Source organism: Cebus imitator, unplaced genomic scaffold (assembly GCF_001604975.1).
Source record: "Cebus imitator isolate Cc_AM_T3 unplaced genomic scaffold, Cebus_imitator-1.0 Scaffold404, whole genome shotgun sequence".
NCBI lineage: Eukaryota > Metazoa > Chordata > Mammalia > Primates > Cebidae > Cebus > Cebus imitator.
Window position 1 is genome coordinate 1688223 of NW_016107719.1, and position 5806 is coordinate 1694028.

Consider the following 5806-nt stretch of genomic DNA (forward strand, 5'->3'; position numbering starts at 1 on the left):
AGATAGGATCTTGCTCCGTAGCCCAGACTGGAATGCAGTGGTGCAATCCCAGCTCCCTCACTGCAGCCTTGATCTCCCGGGCTCAAGTGATTCTCCTGCCTCAGCCTCCAGTATAGCTGGGACTACACGTGCCCGCCACCACATCTGGCTAACTTTTGTATTTTTAGTAGAGATGGGGTTTCACCATGTTGGCCAGGCTGGTCTCGAACTCCTGACCTCAGGTGATCCACCCACTTTGGCCTCTCAAAGTGTTGGGATTACAGGAATGAGTCACCGTTCCTGGCCCCTTCTGAATATTTCATCATACCATTTTAGGTATTCTCTGAAACATGGTAAGTTTTTACTGCCATTATTTGGGGAAGACAAAAGGAGAGGGAAGAAAACTAGCTTCATTAAATATCTACCCTGTGGCAAGCACTATGCTATGTGCTGGGGGCGGATGAGTGGAAGAATAAGACACCTGCTCTCATGGAGCACACATTCTGGCAGTCAAGATTTAAACGCCCTGTTTAAAGTTACCTTATTTGGGCTGGCCATGGTGGCTAAGGCTTATAATCCCAGCACTTTGAGAGGCAAAGGCAGGTGGATCATCTGGGGTCAGGAGTTCGAGACCATCCTGGCTGATATGGTGAAACTCCATCTCTACTAAAACTACAAAAATTAGCTGGGCGTGGTGGCAGGTGCCTGTAATCCCAGCTACTTGGGAGGCTGACGCAGAATTGCTTGAACCCAGGAGGTGGAGTTTGCAATGAGTGGAGATCACGCCACTGCACTCCAGCCTGGGAGACAGAGTGAGACTGTCTCAATACATACATACGTACGTACATACATACATACATATATAACATATTTGATGCTTCTCAGAATAGGGGAGTTGAAAAAAAGAAAAATGAAATAACAAAAAAGTTAATATATTTGAGCATATAAAACAATGCTGACTTTGGCATTTGACAGACTTTTTAGTATAACCTTTAGTCATACAATCAGGGGTCCCCAACCTCAGGGCCACGGATGGGTGTAGGTCTGTGGCACGTTAGGAATGAAGCTGCACAGTAGGAGGTGAGTAGCAGGCAAGGAGAGAAGGTTCATCTGTATTTACAGCCACTCCCAATTCCTCACATTACTGCCTGAGCTCCGCCTCCTGTCAGATCAGCTGTAGAATTAGATTCTCAAAGCAGTGCAAATCCCATTACAAACTGCATGCAAGGGACCTAGGTTGTGTGCCTCTTATGAGAATCTAATGCCTGATGATCTGTCACTGTCTCTCAGCACCCCTAGATAGACTGTCTAGTTGCAGAAAAAGAAGTTCAGGGCCCCCACTGATTCTACATTATGGTGGGTTGTAGAATTATTTTATTATATGTTAGAATGTAATTATAGTAGAAATAAAGTACACAATGAATGTAATGCTCTTTTATTTTTCTGAGATGGAGTTTCACTCTTGCTGCCCAGGCTAGAAGGCAATAGCGCGATCTCAGCTCAGTGCAACCTCCGCCTCCCAGATTCAAGTGATTCTCCTGCCTCAGTCTCTCAAGCATCTGGAATTACAGGCATGCGCCACCATGTCTGGCTACTTTTGTATTTTTTTAGTAGAGATGGGGTTTCACCACTGTGCCCAGCCAAAATTTAAATTGATTAAAATTAAAATTTTACTCTTGGCTGTTCTGTTTATGGAGTAGCCATTCTTTTAACGCTTTACTTTAAAAATTTTTTACTTTTGTTTGTCTGAGACAGGATCTCACTCTGTCACCCAGGCTGGAGTGCAGTGGCATCATCACCATCTCCCAAAGTATTGGGAGTACAGATGTGAGCCACTGCATTCAGCCTTAAAATTATACTTATTCAGTCACTTTAACCAAATTCCAAGGACTTAGTTGTCACATGCTGCTAGTGCTCCTGGGATGGCCAGCCCACATCTGGGCACCTTCTACCTTTCCAGCCTCACTTCCTGCTGCTTGGATGGTACATTTAGGATGGCGTATTATTTCCGCTCCCTTTTATCTAATTAACTTTTGCTCTTCCTTCAGCACCTTGACCTCCTTGTACGGTAAAAACACACTCTTACGTCATCTCACAGTACTGCCCCTTTGAAGCCGTGATGACAGTTATAACTCATTTACATAACTGACTGATTATCCTATCTCCTCCAGTAGATATAAGCCCCTTTAGGGCAGGGATCTAGTCTGGTTTAGTTCACCTTTCTGTCCCAAGTAGGAGCATGCTACTGGCTTATGATAGGTATTCAATAAATAGTCATTGTATCCACAGTACCCAACCTTTTTGGCATTAGGGATCGGTTTCACGGAAGACAATTTTTACACAGACTGGTTTCAGGATGATTCAAGAGCATTACAGGCTGGACGGGGTGGCTCATGCCTCTAATCCCAGCACTTTGGGAGAAGGAGGCAGATGGTTCACGAGGTCAGGAGTTCGAGACCAGCCTGACCAACATGGTGAAACCCTGTCTCTACCAAAAATACAAAAATTAGCCAGGCATGGTGGCACACGCCTGTAATTCCAGCTATTCAGGAAGCTGAGGCAGGAGAATTGCTTGATCCCGGGAGGCGGAGGTTGCAATAAGCCGAGATTGCACCACTGTAATCCGGCCTGGGTGATGGAGCAACTCCGTCTCAAAAAAAAAAAAGCATTACATTTGGCCAGGTGTGGTGGTTTATACCTGGAATCCCAGCACTTTGGGAGGTTGAGGCGGGTGGATCACCTGAGGTCAGAAGTTTGAGAAGAGCCTGGCCAACTCGGTGAAACCCCGCCTCTACTAAAAATACAAAAAATTAGCCAGATGTGGTGGTGGGTGCCGGTAATCCCAGCTACTCAGGAGGTTAAGACAGGAAAATCACTTGAACCTGGGAGGGGAGGTTGCAGTGGGCTGAGATCACACAACTGCAACCCAGCCTGGGCAAGAGTGAGACTCCATCTTAAAAAAAAAAAAATTAAAATTTGAAATGGAAGTAGTGTAAATTTAGAAATACTGATCATATCTTAAAATAGTAATATTTTGGACATAAGGGGTGAAATAAAACACTCGAATTAATTTCACTTGGCCTTTCTGTTTTTTACTTTTTAAAAAATGTGGCTACTAGAAAATTCCAAATTACATGTGTGGCCTGCTTTATGTTTCTATTGTACAATGCTGAGCCAGATTGTGAAGATTTTGGTTCTAGGATATAGAAGTCTCCCCTCTTTTAATGCAAGGTGTTGTAGTTGGAAGAGAATTGCGCTTGGAACCAAAGACCCCTGGGTCCTGCCCCTCAATGGATGGTGCCACCTGGTACACCAACCAGGCAGCCGGTAAACATTCTTTGAACGGCCTGAGTTTCTTCATTTATCAGACGGAACAAAAATACACGCTGTTAGGCCTCTAGGACATCTGGAGTCGATTCTCCGGTAGTTCTCTGCCCTTGCTCACAGTGCGACCTTTAGATAGTCTCTGAGCCTCAGTTTCCCTTGCTTGTAGAAGCCACCGTGAGGGCGTGCGGAGGGGGCAGGCTGCCACAGGTGGGTCATGGTGCGTCTGTCCGTCCGTCTTACCTGAAAGCATCGGCAGAATTTGACGAACCCTGGGCCGGTCCCGCCACGGGTTCCTCAGGAGACTCCGCAAAGTTCTGAGTGGGCCCCCGACACTCACAGCAAGGGGTGCCCCTTGCCTTGTGCTCGGGGAGGAGGAGGGGAGCCAGGGAGAGGCCCATTTTGCTACTGTGAGTCCAGGCGTTCTCCAGGCAACGCCGATGCGGTCACCACTTTCCGGTTTCTCTTAACAATGGAATCTTCGTAAGCCGCCGCGGTATCCGCGAGACGCCGTTTCCATAGTGATAGCCCGGCCGGGGACCCAGACCAATGTGTCTGTGGAGAGGGTGAGTGCAGGTCCTGGTCCCAGTCTGTAACGGGAGTCATGTAAAGGACCCCGGAAGACGTTGCCTTTGTATAAGCCGTTTACTATCCCGAGGGGATTCGCGGAGTTTCTGGGGACTTGCGCAGGCTGGCGCTGGGGACCCCCTTTCCTCAGTGGTAGAGGCCGGGCGGGGCTGCGCATGCGCGTAGAGGGCGAGCGGCAGGAGGCCGGTGGGTCAAGGTGGCGCTGGGCTACAGGGTCCTTGTGGGGAGTTTCGGGGAGCTCTTGGACCCAGGCTTCTGGGACGCGTCAGGTACGTCTCCGAGTCCGGCGTCGCCGGGCAGCGCTGCCTAGGTTCACCTGGGGGGCCCGGGGACGCCCGGGCCTGGCCTGGAGAGAGGCGGCGGGAGGGCGACCCCGGGCGGTGGCCGCCCTCCTTTGTGTGTCTCCGCGGTTGTGAATTGGGGCGGTAATTCCTCCCCGCAGGTTGCCATGAAGGTGCATGAGATCGTGCGTGTGAACGTTTGTTGTCAGCTGTTACTTGAGTCCGACAGCCCTGGGGGGCCCTGCACCTGCGTAACATGCCTGTCTCTGAACTCTTTGGGGGACACGTATACCTTTGAGAATCCGATGAAAGCCAAGATTCCTCCCTTATTTTCTCAGAATTAAAGAAATATAATCTATTTTATGGCCTGTTGGAAACGGAAAACCTTTGCACAATCATTAGTGATTAGTATCAATATCTGTGGATTGGGAGACCACTTACTTGATCCTCTTCCCGGGGTCGTTGTGAGAATCAGGTGCACAGCTTCTCTAAACACTAAATACTATAACATCTTGTGATCCAGGTACTATTATTATTCCTCATTGCAAAAAAAGAAGCCGAAGCCCAGAGGGAATAAATGCTGGGGTCCCGCTGAGGGTAAGCAACAAGCAACAGAATGATCATTGGAAGCCAGGTGCTCCCCATTCACTTCCTTTGTGCTGAACACGCTCTTCTTGGGAGTTTCACTAGAGACAAGATTGCCTTGGGCCAAGGGAACAGCTTGTACATCAAGTCCACGTGGATGCCCCAGAACCCCAGGATCTCAGCCCACCTGTTTGTGGATTATTAGATCTGATTTAAAAGGTAGCTAATCTGGCCGGCTCCCGTTGTAATCCCAGCACTTTGGGAGGCCAAGGTGGGCAGATCATGAGGTTAGGAGTTTGAGACCAGCCTGGCCAATGTGGTTAAACCCCGTCACTACTAAAAATAAGAAAACTAGCCAGACATGGTGTTGCGCGCCTGTAGTCCCAGCTACTTGGGAGGCTGAGGCAGAAGAATCACTTGAACCCGGGAAGTGGAGGTTGCAGTGAGCCAACACTGGCCACTGCACTCCAGCCTGGGCAACAGAGCGAGACTCTGTCAAAAAAAAAAAAAAAAAGTAGCTAATCCATACCCTTCCTCATCTGTAATATATGGATGACAGTTCCCAGCTGTAGTGTTACGAGAATTAGTTCGGTCATGAGTGAGGTGCCCCAGTTAAAGCCCCAGAAGTGAAGCAGCTGGGCCAAAGTCTAGCAGGCAGTTGAGGGCAAAGCCAGGCCTGAAACCTGGTTTTGTCCAGGCCATGTGCTCAGGCACAGTGCAGTCAGCATCAGTGGGGACTTGGCTTATATTTCTGTCTTTAAATGTCTCTAGACACTAGGAGTGCCGGGGACTGCTTTTTAACTGTGTTTTATTTTGTTTATAAGTAATACATGAATATATTCTCATTGTAATTCATTTAATCTTGAGTATTTAATATAATTTTATATTGTACCGTATGAAATTGCCACAATTTGACCTCTTTTTTAACCTATAAAATGAATTTCATTCAAATCAGTCATCCTACTCCCTTTTTCAAGTTTAACCACTATGAGCAGTTTGGTGTATCCTTCTAGATCTTTCTCTCTCTGTGTGTGTCTCTGTCTCTCTGT

The 5806-nt window shown here is 47.8% G+C and overlaps 1 protein-coding gene across 6 annotated transcripts in view; it reads left to right on the plus strand.

The window, feature by feature from the left end:
- CBY1 (chibby family member 1, beta catenin antagonist) overlaps positions 1–5806 on the plus strand; it is a 27474-nt gene that overhangs the window by 6374 nt on the left and 15294 nt on the right. For 5 of the 6 annotated variants that reach the window (XM_017509006.2, XM_017509010.2, XM_017509011.2 and 2 more), the window contains exon 1: positions 4042–4160. The exons of the other annotated variant lie outside the window; for it this stretch is intronic. The gene's annotated coding sequence lies outside the window, so the exon portion shown is untranslated. Of the gene's footprint in view, positions 1–4041; positions 4161–5806 lie in introns of those variants that run through there. 6 annotated transcript variants of the gene reach the window in all.